Source organism: Rhineura floridana, chromosome 8 (genome assembly GCF_030035675.1).
Source record: "Rhineura floridana isolate rRhiFlo1 chromosome 8, rRhiFlo1.hap2, whole genome shotgun sequence".
NCBI classification, from domain to species: domain Eukaryota; kingdom Metazoa; phylum Chordata; class Lepidosauria; order Squamata; family Rhineuridae; genus Rhineura; species Rhineura floridana.
The window spans coordinates 71,377,472-71,391,917 of NC_084487.1; positions in this window are offsets into that span (position 1 = coordinate 71,377,472).

Consider the following 14,446-nt stretch of genomic DNA (forward strand, 5'->3'; position numbering starts at 1 on the left):
TGTATAATATCAGTGGACAAAATGAAAATTGTATCTACAATTCAAGCTCAATTAATATATATATATGCTTCTAAAAAGAAATTAAAAACATTTTTTCTTTGGGAAGAAACTGTCTTTACATATATGGTTATTTGCCGCCCTAGACAGAAAAGTCTCTCATCTTGAATCAGGATCTAGGAAATTAATAAAATAGCTCAGACCAAAATGTAAAGAGAGCAATAAGACAAGTTTAAAAGTTGGGGGGGGAAGCATGTTATTAAGTATGCTTGATTTTTTCCATCCCAATATTATTGGTGGCTCTTTTTAATTCTATATGTCATCTAGAAAATATTGTCTTTATCTTTCACTATTATCTCTAAATGAATTACAACATTCTATTACTTTGGTATCTGTCAAAGATGCATGTTTTTTTAATTAGACAGTCTACAAGACAGAAAATTGCTTTAGGCAAAATATACAAATAGGCACTTGCCAGGTATATTATATGAAATGAATTTTCTTTATTTCTTACTCTAAACCAACAAGATTAGGACATTGCAGATTTTAATTTGCCTATATTGGATCTGTAAACCTTCCATGATCCCTTATTGGTATGTATACAACTATTTGGCTATATCAAACCTCCATCAAATAATCTCTTAAAGCCAAATGTTACCTGTGTATAGAACACTGAATGGAATCTGTTGACTAGTATTTGCCTGCTACTGGGATAAAAATCTCTTACTAACAATTAACTGTGTTAACAGCAGAATATGAAGTGCCATAAACTGACAGAACCAATAACAAATCTAGGAGACATGTGAATGAGATTACTTGATATTTACCTTAAATCCAAAAGATAACATTTATCCAAACGTGCATGACTCTCATCAATTGATGTTCAATTAGCTGTTGTCACCATAGAATTTCAGCCAGACATTGATTATTCTTCGGCAAGTGCTGTTCTCAGCTATTAAAATCTTCAGCTTTATTGAAGGCTGGGAAGATCCTGCTTTTTCATATTCAGATGTAAAAACAATCTAATACAAACAAAAAGCGAGAGATTTGTGGCTGAATATATTTGGGATTCTATTTCAACAAGAATGTTAAAATATTTTTTTTTAAGAATTTTACAATTTTAAAAGCCGTACTTATATTTGGTAAAGGGATGCAATTCATTTCTATCATCTTGGGGGTGATTTGTAGCAAAAGCACACATAAATCTCTATGAGCACTCTTAAACATCATCATGCAATATTAAAAATATGGGAAGCTGCCTTACACCATGTCAGACCATTGGCCCACCTTAGTCAGTATTCTTTCCAGTGTCTGGCAGTGGGTCTCCAAAGGTATCAGAGAAGAACCTTTCTCATCCCAGCCTGGAGAAGCTAGGGAATGAACCTACAAAACATGAACTCTCAACGAAGCACTAAAACCCTTTGCCATTTTGTGAACTAAGTTCTCATATGAATTCCAATATTATCAAGAGTTCACATGCCCACCTTCCTCACTTTTCTTTCCAGGAGCAGCAGTGTAGGAAGACAGAGACAACTGTCATTTATTTTGCTCTCCCCATAATTGAAACTCTTTTCCTTTCTTTTTCTTCTAAATGAGGCTTTTATGATTTGGGGACACGATAGGATATGCTTTCAACATCTAGGAGTCAAGGGAACTAGTTTGTTTTTCTCTTGATAATATATATTACAAAAGCAATGTATATCATGGAATAATAGGTAGTGTTTTTTGTTTCTTTACTATGTTAAAGAATGATATACATTTCCAATTTATCTACAGTGAATGTCAGAAAATGACAGCGATATTTGTTTTCCACCCCATGTAAAGTGAATTATAATGGCTCACTGGATGATTTATTTCTCTTTTCTCTATCGACTCTGATCGTGCTGTGCTGGTATAGTTTAAAAATATGGATACAGAGAAACCAACTCTTTTGAGTTATAAAGAACAGTAACTTAATTTTGATTAAAGTTTCTATCTTAAGAGGAAAGTACAGTACAGTACAGTACCTAAAAGTAGAAAATAGCTCTAAGATGTTGTGTTTTATATGAGGATATGTTGATCAATATGTTGACACATCCTGCTGAACAGGCATGCCAATGGAAGTTGAAGATCTGTTTAGGCAGAGCCAATATTAAATAAGGGGCAGGGAGCATTCCCTATCCCATTTACAGTAATACCTCAGTTAAATCCTCCAGGAATGAAGCTCCTTTTAATGAAGGCCTTTTAAAAAGTGAAACTGACTAGCTTGTGTCTTTGCTTTGCTTTTTATAAACTGGCAGTCTTATGCCTTTGCTTTAAGATGAAACTGACAAGCCTGTGTGTTTGCTTTGCATCTACATTCTCCTGCTTTCTCCCAGGGCTGGGGAGGGAAGGATCCAATCCAATTCGGAGGGGGAGGGTGTTGTGTAGGCACCCTTTAAAGCCCCTGTTGAAGCTGCTCCCACCATGTATGAGTGGGTGCAGGAACCTATCCCTAGTCTTTCCATGTTATTCCTACCTCTGGTACCAAAGTTTCTGTTAAAGAAGTCATGTCCAGGAACTTTGTTAACCGAGGTCTTACTGTACTGGGGAACCTGTAGTGATGATAGTAATTTAGAGACATTTCCTTACAAGAAAAAGTGGGATGGAAATTTAGAGATGGTCCCTGAAGAATGGGGTGAGGGGATGGAGCCTGATTGGCTGAAGAAGTTCCAAGAGAAACATGTTGTTATTGTAACCGCTACTTAATAAAACCACCTTGTTAACTGGTGGCTCCATATATTGAACCCAAACATATTACATGCTGTCAGAAGTGGAGGCGACAAGGCTTCTGAAGCAGTGTGTAGCTTTCTCCTGCCTTGGGGCAGCTGTGTTCTGTGGAAAGAAGGACCCCACCACATCTCAATTTAACAGCAGAAGAGCCACCAGCTTCTTTAGCACAAAAGTAATTATGGAACTTTTACAACCTCTGTCAAGCCTGAAAATGTCTGGGAATATTGCAAAACTGGAAAAAAATCAAGCAAAGATTTGAACTCTCTCTGGCAGCCACAGGGACTGAAGAGAAACCTGGTATAGTAAAATCATCAGTACTGTTACATGTGGTGGGAGAGGAAGCATTGCAGATTGTTTGCCGAAGGAGAAAACATGAACAGTGCAGTAATGGCAAAATTTGAGGAGTATTGTTTACCCAGAAAAAATGAAACCTTTAAAAAGCATAGATTCTTTACATGCATGAAGAATATGGAGGAAAATATAGAGCAATATGCTACAGAGCTAAAAACCCTTAGCAAGATCTGTGCTTTTGGGACCCTAACAGACTCTCTGATCAACGACAGGATTATTTGTGGCATTAGTGAGAATGCAATATAGGAAAGGCTTTTGCATGAAGATCTCACACTAGAAAATACTCTCAAAATATGCAGAGCAGCAGAGGTAGTGAGAGCCCAAGAAAAAGAACTGAGGTCGGCTGAAGAGACTGTGCACTAAAGCAAACAGCAACAGGTACAGCAGAAGCCAAATCAGAGGGTGTAGCAATTGCCTAACAAAGCTCCTGGGAAAGGAAACAGGGGCTTGAGTCAAGCTTGCAGAAACTGTGGTATGCAGCATGGTCAGAAACAGTGTGCTGCATTTGGGAAGATCTATGCCAACTGTGCAAGCACAACCACTTTGAAAAATGTTGCAGGTCACAAGTACTGAAATCCCAAGTGCATGAGGAGCAGTTTTTTGTGGAGGTAGTAGAATCAGGTAGAGAGAAGGGGAAGGACTGGAATCTGCCAGTGAAAGTACAAGGAACAATGGTGTCCTTTAAGCTCAATACACGTGCTCAGGTTAATGTGTTGCCTGAAGAAGATTATGAAAGACTCCAAGTCAGGCCAAAAATACATCCAACAAGTATTAAACTAACTAGGTATTCTGGAGTGAAGATACCGGTAAAGGGACACTGTATTGCCAGCATCAGATACAAAGACATCCTAGCATTTATTATAGTTCCTAAACAGCTGACTTCAATTCTGAGTTTGGCAGCATGTCAGAAGCTTCATCTGATTAAATAGGTACTGACCATGTAAGCCAATGGGGAACAGGAATATGAGACATTGATTTTGAGTTATCACAACATATTTGAAGAACTTGGCTGTTTACCAGGTGAGCATACCATCCGAATAAATAAAGCAATTTCCTCAGTGATCCACCCATTAAGAAAAGTGCCTTTTGCACTTTGTGACAAATTCGGAGAGAGCTATCAAGGATGGAGGATTTACAGGACTTTGAGAAGATTGAGGAACCCACAGAATGGGTGAGCTCTCTAGTCATTGTAGAGAAACCTAACAGCAAATTATGGGTTTGCCTTCATCCCAGAAGCCTCAACAAGCTTATAAAGAGGGAGCATGTCAAACTTCCCACAAGGGAGGAAATCATGGCACAATTTGCAAATGCCTGCTTTTTCAGTGGCTTTTGGCAGTTAAAACTCACAGAGGACTTTCTAAGCTCTGCACATTCAATAGCCCCTTTGGCAGGTATTGCTTTCTGTGGCTCCCATTTGGTGTAGCTTCAGCACCCAAAGTGTACCATAGAGCCATACACATAATATATGAGCACATTGATGGAGTTGACATGTCAGTGGATGATAGCATTGTGTGGGGTTCTACCAAAGCTGAACACGATCTACAGCTTTGGAAGGTCTTAGATGCATCAAGAGCAGCAAATCTGAAATTAAATAAAGAAAAAATGTGAATTTGGGATCACTGAATTGACATTTTTGGGAGATGTGATCTCTACAGATTGAGTAAAACTTGACAAGAGAAAGGTTAAGGCTATTGAAATGATGCCATGGCCCCAATCCAAGAAAGATGTGCAATGATTCCTAGGGATGGTTAATTACCTTGGGAAATTTATGCCAAATTTGTCATCTAAAGCAACACTCCTCTGGGCATTTCTTGAACATGAACACAAGTGGTACTGGGATGCACCACAGAAGGAAGCATGGACCATATTGAAAAAGAAACTTAGCAGAGCCCCTGGGTTAAAGTTCTGTGATCCTGGTGAGTCACTCAAGATTTCTCTCGATGCCTCACAGTCTGGGCTCAGTGCAGTGATTATGCAGAACCATGGAGGTAACTGGCAACCAGTGGTGTATGCATCCAAGGCATTGACTAAGGTGGAAACCAGGTATGCACAGATTGAAAAAGAGCTGCTGGGTATTCTGTCTATTTGTCAGAGGTTCCACCAGTTTATCTATGGACAGAAAGTGCAAGTAAAAACTGACCATAAACCTCTGAGAGCATTGTTTGAAAAGCCATTAAATGATTGTACTTTGAGAATCCAAAGGATGATGCTAAAATTACAAAAATATGACTTAATAGTGTGCTACACAACAGGCAAATTGATGTTTACAGCAGATGCATTGTCCAGGGTCACATAACCTTCATTGTACCCAGAGCATATTTCAGATATGGAGGTGCATGTATATGTATTCCTTATAGTACAGTCACTTCCCATAGGTGATAGAAAATTACACCAAATTTTAGCAGAAACAATGATGCCATATGCCTCCTGAAAAAAATGTATACTTAAAGGTTGGCCACAGGATTGCAGCAGCTATGATCCAAGGCTATGGGAGTACTGGAACTTCAGGCATGACCCCTCAGTGATAGATGGGCTGATTTTCAAAGGCAGCAAGGTAGTGATTCCAAGGACCCTCCAGCATGAAATGCTCAGACAGATCCATGAAGGTCGTCTTGGAATTGAACCATGTAAGAAGGGGGCATGGGAGGTAATGCATTTGCCATGGATCAACCAGGATATTGCTAACACAGTAGCAAACTGTTTAACTTTTTTTATGTTCCAACCATCCCAGCAGGCAGAACCTATGTATCTGCACCCTGTTCCACAGAGAGCATACAAGAAGGTAGGAACTAATCTCTTCACTTGGAAGTGCTACAACATACTTGATAGTTACTGATTATTACTCCCTGTATCCAGAGATCTGCAATCTGATTGGTACAAGCAGTGTATCAGTAATAGCCAGCCTGAAGGCAGTGTTTGCAAGGCATGGAATCCCATGTGAACTCTTTAGTGACAATGCACCTCAGTTTTCCAGTTCTGACTTTAAGGAGTTTTGCAAAGGACTGGGACTTCCATCACAATACATCCAGTTCCTATTACCCCCAAATCCAATGGTCTTGTGGAAAACTCCATCCAAACAGTTAAAAACCTGATGAAAAAGGCAGTTGACAGTAGAGGAGATTTATATAAGGTATTATTGGCTTACTGCAGTACACCACTGGACAACGGCTGGTCTCCAGCAAAGTTACTCATGGGAAAAAGGATACGCTCTACACTACCCATAACTGAAGAATTACTTATGGAGGAACATGACCATACAGAAGTTTGAAAAAATAAACAAGCCCTGAAGCTGAAACAAAAACAACATTTTGACAAAAGAGCAAAGGAGCTCCCTGGACTGAAACCAGGTGAAAAAGTGTGCCTTAGAAATTACAGCTCCATTCTCTGGGAACATTGGGGCACAGACCAACAACTAGTGCACCCATTATCATATTTAGTTCAGACAGCTCAAGGAGACACTTTTTGGCGTAATTGTTGGGATCTCCGAGCACTCTCAAAGAATGATTCAGATGCTCCAGCAGGTGGGAATGAGACAGGGTCTACATCAACACCTCTTGTATGTTCACAGGGGCAGAAAGAAAAACAAGTTGTTCCCCAGCATGACATTATGGAAGATAAGGTGAAGGAAGATGAGATACCTTGGCAGTAGGGATAGGTGAGAATATCTGCTAAATTGGACTCATTATTGGATTTCGACTGAATCTGGCAGTCAGCTGTCTTTTCAGACTGGCACTGACTTCTTCTGGTGGGCTGCGCCTGTAATCGGCATGGATATCTTTTTTATCCCCCCTCCCCAATTTTATGTAATTATCTTCGTAATTGTATTTCCTCTAACTTGATGCACTCCTAACAGCTGTGTAGGTGTGATAACAATTGCCATTAACATCCATTAACCTGAGGCAAGAGAGACTCAAAGGCGATTATCTGCCTCATTGACATGTATATAGGGGAAAAAACCAAGTAGAACACTGTGATCATTTACATAAGCATTTACATTGAAAAATATGCAATTTTTTGGCAAACAACAAAAAAGTGAATTGAATTGGCAAGTGCAAAAGTAAGCAGGAACAAAAAAAAGGATTGGGATTGAACTATGGACTACTGGAATACAAGCGGATCAGAACTAGGCAGCAAAACTCATCCCTACTTGGCAGTCAGGAAAGAAGGTTCCACAGAGACTTATAGAAACTTGCTGGGAAGCTGGGATAAAGCAGGAAAGTGAGTGGTAAAGACTCACTCTAGAGCAGCATTTCCCAACTAGTGGGCCACCAGATGTTGTTGGACCACAATTCCCATCTTTCCTGACCATTGGCAATGCTGGCTGAGGCTGATAGGAGTTGTGGTCCAACAACATCTGGTGGCCCACTAGTTGGGAAAGGCTGCTCTAGAGTGATATGCTAGTAACCTCTCCTCTACAGAATTTAGTTCATGTTTGACTGTTGGTGTGTGTTATTTTGGTTGAAAAAAAAGGAGATGTAGTGACTGTAGTAATTGAAAGACATTTCCTTACAAGAAACTTTGGGATGGGATTTTAGAGATGATCCCTGAAGAATGGGATCAGGGAGTGGAGCCTGAAGGAGCTCCATATATTGAACCCAAACATATTACAGAGCTTATCAAAAATAAGAAAATGAGTTTGGTGCCACTCTGTCACTCTCCAAGAGAAAAGCGGCGGTGGTTAGTTTTACATTTGGATTGCTACAATACAACTAAGTGTATTGTTCCAATATAGCTTAGTTAACCTCATTAACTACATTGGGATTGCTCCAATACAAGTTTCCATTATCACTGGATTTTTAAAGCTGAGAATTTCCTCTCTAATTTAGGTACACATTGGTGACACAGGGACATGAGGAGGCCAATGCCCACTACAACTGTGCTTCACTTGAAATCTTTATCTTGGAAAACAGTTCCACAGTATTCCAGACCCTTTTAATTCTGTGGTATGCTCACAGGCTGGCTAATACATCTGAATTTGTTATATTTGGAACTAATTAAAGAGCAAGACCCCTGGAGGAAAGATATCTACTGCACAGTTGAAATGAATTTGGTGGACAAATTCCCCGAACATGAATTTGATTTGTGTAGAGATACTTTTCTTTTTTTATTCCCCCAATTCACATTAATTTTTTTCTTTGTCAGTGGTGGATAGATAGATACAGATTAATTCAAGAAACAAAGTTTCTTGTCTTGAAAGCAAGATAGAAAGAATCCAGATGATACTTATTGCTGACTATATAGCATCTTAGCTTACTTGGGTACAACATTGGGTAATACAACAGAAAAACACATATATGCCACCTAATAGGAAAAGATGCCAGAAACTTAGATTTGACATATTCAGAATTATCATATTGTATTGCTGTCTTGGAACTCTGCCAATTCAGAAAGCAGATCCAGGCACAGCATTTGTGAATGTGAATGTTTCCCATATAAAAATAATTCCCTGCTTATGGCAAAGTATACTATCAGAGAAAAATGAATGTATATCCCTTCTCCTTGACAGCCTACATTTCTACTTTTCTATATGCAGGGACTGCATTGGAGCATACAAGTGTGCAGTTCTTCACCTGCAGTCTGAAGTTATACAGTCCCAACAGAGTTGTTTTATGTGACAGTTCTGAACACGTAATTCAGCTCTAATTCATTTTCTGTTCTTTGTATTCCTGATTCCTGCTTGCCTCAAGAAGCCTTATACCTGAAAGTAAGACCATTGGTCCATCTATCCCAGTACTGTATTCTCTGACTTATGGCAGCTCTCTGAAGTGTCAGGTTGAATCTTTCCCAGCCTGCTACAAAGAAACGAAGCTCTGCTCGCCGCGCAGCTGACGAGCGGGGCATGATTGCAGGTGGGGGTGAAGACGCTGCCCCCATCTGTTAATGGGGCAACGTCGTGCGTCGCGCCCGTGACGTCAGCGCGACGTGCAGCGTAAGGGGCGGGGACTATAGGACTATTTAAGTCCAGCTGCCCCTTCCACCTTCCTCTTCTGCTGCTCGACGTGGACGACATGGACGACGAGGGACAGAGTGGAACGCAGCGCGGTGAAACGGCAGCGGCTGTTCTGTTAAGGCCGCACGGTCGGCGCCATTTTAGGCGCTTGGTTTCTGCAGCACATGGGCCTCATTAGGGGCCGATTTCAGCTGCTTTGCTTCCCCATGGGGGGGTGGAGCCGGCTCCGGCTTGGGGGTGCTGTAGAAGGAGCGGCTGCGGCTGGAGCGGGCCTCGTGAGCGAGGCCTGCAAGGCTTGACAGGGATGGAACTCACTCACCCCCTGCTGGCTTGAGGTTTCTGTTTCCCGGCGGCTTTTAGCAGCCGGTTTAAGCAAGATCATAACAATCCCCCCAACGGCTGGTTTGAGGCTTCTGGCTTCACGGCTGCTGGTAACAGCTAGTTTAAGCAAGATCACACCTTCAGGGGTGGTGGCTCATACTTTTACAGTAATTAACTTAGTATAGTCCTCACATAGGTAATTATATTATAACTATAATTTAGCCAGTTGGTTAAGCAAGATTACACACACTTACAGTAGTATAAGTAACCAAAATAATTTTAAGCGAAAGAGCTGCAAGATTAATCATACTTTGCAGGCAGTGACTTATTACAGTTGGTAGTTTCTAATATTAAATTGTGCTTGTCTTTTCTGTGGCTAATAATAATAATAAGTAATAATAATGTACATGTGGTTTTGAACTAAGGATTGGATAACAGGAGCTGGGGGGGTTAATTAGAGAAATCCTACTTTATATGCACTGTTTATAATACTTATGACTAATGATTGTAATTGTATCCATTATTCTATGGTCAGGACAGTCGATGGCTTATGTTATTAGTATTATTAATAATAATACTATCATAATGGAATTCATAGTTATAAGTGGGAGCCAAGGACTGGTAATGAGGGAATCACATACAGTCATTGGGTATAAAATTAATAATAATAATGTTATAATTATAAGTCAAGGGTGGATTTATTATTATTATTATTATTATTATTATTATTATTATTTATTGCACTTTTAGACCGCCCTTTAGCAACAAGCTCTCAGGGCGGTGTACAACAAGATAAAAACAGATTAAAATACAGATGTGGGTACAATACAATATGAAAACATATTGAAAACAAAATTAAGACAAAAAATTAAAATTAAAATAGATTAAATTTAAAATTTAGCATTTAAAATGCCTGGGCAAAGAGGTAGGTCTTTACCTGGTGCCGAAAAGATAATAATTTAAAGCAGTAATGCCACCAAGACAGGAAAAGGGGGGGTCAAAGGTCCCCTCATAAAATGCGGGCCTTTGGGCAATTTTGAACCACCCCCCCCATACGACAGCTGTAGGCTTGGAATCAATTACGAGAGAGAAGGCGGCACAAGCCTTTGGATGTGAGTTCTATTTGGTTAGGCTTATATTAGGTTCAAGGTACTTTGTGCTATTAATTTTATTACATGGTGGCTGAAAGGACAGTGATCCTTTCAAGTGTCAGTTACACATTCCTTGTTAACTCTGTGGCAGAACTGGCATTTATTCGAATTTGGTCCCAAGAACTTGGGCTCATATCAACAACAAAGCTTATGGCATTAATTATATTTAAGGAAGGACATGCAAATGTCTGCAGGGATTTGAAGGTCTAACAGACGATAGTATGGCTGGAGCAGTAGACAGGAATACAGAGGAAAAGACAGAATACTTATCGGATTCTGATCATTTACGGGATCTTAGACGTTCTGAAACATGTGTTACCTTGACAGAATCTTAGATGCTGTTTGATGCGGAGGCTGCATTTTAAGATCCAGGCAGACTCTTCACCCCTTCCTGAGGATTTCACAATAACAAAACCTTTCTGTGTGGGATTTCTCACCACAATTACTTGATGTCATGCATAACATGCAACCCTTACATGGATACTTGTATTTGATTGGCGTTTGACACCCGCTAAGAGAAAGCTGCGGCAGGGGGGACCAAGGCTGGGATACAGAGCTATCTTTAGTCTCCGTGATTTAGCAGAACTGGGTGAGCTGCAATGAACTAATAGTTGGTAAAGTGTACTTACTCATAAATGATTTCCTTCCTTTTTGCAGACGGATATGGGCAACAGGGAGATAGGAGGCAAGAGGCCTTCAAAAGGGTAAGAAGGAGCTACCGGCTGCTTAGGGACAGGTGTCCCTTCCCCAGTTAGACGCCGGGTACTATGAACTTGGTTAGCAGGCTACCCGGTTTAAGGGGAGGTTTGTTATGTTAGGGTGTTTGCCTTTTGTTTCCCAGTCTCATACCCCAACTCCTGGCTGGCCTTCATGGCCTCCAACTCACGGCTGGCCCTCATGGCCTACAATCTTCACCCCGTTTAATCATGACAATAACGGCTGTGGTCAGAATGTACAGAAGTACACTTGGTCACGCCAGTCTTATTCAAAGGGGCAGGCAGTGAGGGGTTCACACTAGTTAGTCTAGGGTCAGTGAGCTGCACTCCATCATCATAGTGCGCACATATGCCTTATGCATTTGTAGTGGCAGAACATTACCTACAGAATGCTATAATTCTCGCATGGAGTGCTTCAGAGCCTTCCGTGAGGGGGCAGTCAGGAGACAAGTGGGCTCCTAAGCAGTGGGGCACTATCTGTCTGAGTGGATGTTCATAGGTATGGCAGCTGAAAGCTGCACAGGGGCAAGCTTGAACCGGCCCAGATGAGATCCTGGATTGGGACCATGAAGTGTTTCCTTTCGGCCCTCTTGATGTTAGGGGTCTTTTAAGGGGGTTATTATGCTATGATGGGGCTTGAACACCCATACTATGAATTCAGGGTTATGGCTGCCTTATGTACCAACCTGGCCGTGTGGCTCCCTTTCCTGCGGTTGCAAGCCTGGATTCGGGAAGGGGTTTTAACTATGAATGTTACCTTTCATTAACTCTTTTCCGGGGTTGGAAGGCGACTTTTGGACAGAAGGGCTCATGGCCTGGGGTCGGGTCTCATAACTCTTTTATAATTAGGAACACTAGGATTCATGGCCCTTGCCTGTCCCGTTGTTCTGGGATAAGTTTATGCAGGGAGTCTGAGAAGGCCATAAGCCTATCTATTGCCCTAGCATGATCACCAGCTATCAGAATGCAGAATAGGGCAGCAGGGGCAGTGTGAAGGGGGGCTAATCCCGTGAGCTGCGCACTGGAATTCCCTTGGGTTCAATGGGTTACATTACCCCAGCATGCTCGCCAGCTTCTAGAAAACAGGTATTCAGGAATTCTGGGCCGGCAAGGGCTATATGCCAGAGTGGCCTTTCTGGTGAGTCACCTGCTGATATTCCTGATAGACGGCATGGCAGGAGAAGGGGCATGGCAGTGTGAACACTTCGAGGTAAGCTTTCTTAGCCAGGCTGGCGTTTTTTTTTCCCTATCCCCATCTACCCTTCTCGCTGGACATTTTATGGGTGTAGTGGACCAGTGGGAAACGGTCTGTGCCTTCAGTTAAGACCCAAGCTATTCCAGGCAGTGGCTCATACACTGTTTTGGGGATTTCAGGAGAAAGGTGGTGGCTGGCTCTACGTGAGACCTCTCTCGACATGCCCTCCAGTTTTGATGTTTCCAGGGAGGGGGGGTTATGCTTGCTCAACGTGGAAGGTCTAGAACAGACCAGAGGTGTAAGGGAAGGCATGTACGGTTGACCTTGCCTCAGCGCCCAACCTCTGCCGAAGGATATTTATTCACCCAGGCTAATCTGGACCCCCTAGCTATAGGCCATATATGCCTATCTGGATCAACAATACCAGTTTTGGCATTAACAAAACAAGCATTGCAGGGGCTGGGGTATGACCCCTTCCAGTCTGCAACCTATTCAATTAAAATGGGAGCTGCTTCTATGGCAGCAGGTTTTTGGTTTCCTCCCGGCACTAGTACAGGATGTGGGACTTTGGGCCTCTGATGCATATAATGGCTATATTCCCCCTTTTAGAGGGCAGGGGGATGTGGCGGCCTCACAAACGAGCATTGTAGGGGCTGGGATACGACACCTTACAGTTGGAACCTATTCATCTCGAATTGGGGCTGCTTTTATGGCAGCAGGTTTTAGTTTCCCACAGGCACTGGTACAGGGCGTGGGACTTTGGTCCTCTGATGCGTACAAGGGCTGTATTTCCCACTTTTAGAGGGCAAGGGAATGTAGCGGCCTCACAATCTTCATTGTTTTGACAGGTTGCTGGACAGGGATAGAGCAGATGCACATCCTAATATGCGGCCACAGCATGGTCTTCCGGGCACCCTGGAGGGCAGCGAATTCGAGCATGGGCTCGCAGTTGTGCCTCAGTAGAGGGGCTGTTGTGCAGTGGCTGGACCGGCAAGGAATGCATGGGGAGTGGCTCCTACCCGCTCTGTTCCAGCAAGGTGTGGTGCGGATATTTCCGCAGGCAATGGTCATCCACCTCGGTGGTAATGACCGCAGCGTGAAGCAGGGCAAGGCCCTCAGTGTACAGGCATGTAAGGACATGCAAGTGATAAGGCAGCATTGGCCTTTGGTGCGTCTGATGTGGTCAGACATGGCGCGGCATATGGGATCCAGCTGGAATTGATCAGGCATGGAAGAAGGTCAACCGGGAAATTCGGTGGGCTCTTCTTGGGCAGGGGGGGTTGGCCATTCCACATCCCCGCATTCAGCACTGGAAGGGTGAACTGTACAGGGCCGATGGCGTTCACCTGTCTCATGCAGGTAACGACTTATTTTGGGCGACCTGCAGGGGTGTCTGCGAGAGATGTTTCTTGGCAGTGGGGTAAAGGGGGACTAAATAGAGATTTGTCCCCCTTTTGTGGCGGGAAGATGTGGGAAGGGAAATAGGTAAGGACAGCTAGGTGGCCCCCTTAGGCACCTTTGGAGGTGATTGGCGGTTCCAGAGGCCTGTCTCTCAGGGCTTTACGGCTCGAGGGCAGGATATGGGCTGCTTCTGGGGCCAACTTATCCTCATCTACCCAGGGGTTATACGGCCCTGGGTGGGGATGATGTGGGAAGGCCCCCCTACTCACCTGCAGGGTGTGGCTGGGGTAAAGGGTAAGCAGATGGGCTTGCCCTTGCCCCAGCAGGGGCTGGTCGCCCGAGAGCTGTATGGCAAGCTACTTGCTTATAGACAGTTCCCGCACCTAGGTTTCCCTCTGCAGGTCACTTTAAATTGGGTTTTGTTTACTATAATTTAAATAAAGTGGCCCTTGTTCAACCCAAGCTGACGTCTCTGTGTTTTATTTCACCCCTCAACTGCAAACGAAGCTCCGCTCGCCGCGCAGCTGACGAGCGGGGCATGATTGCAGGTGGGGGTGAAGACGCTGCCCCCATCTGTTAATGGGGCAACGTCGCGCGTCGCGCCCGTGACGTC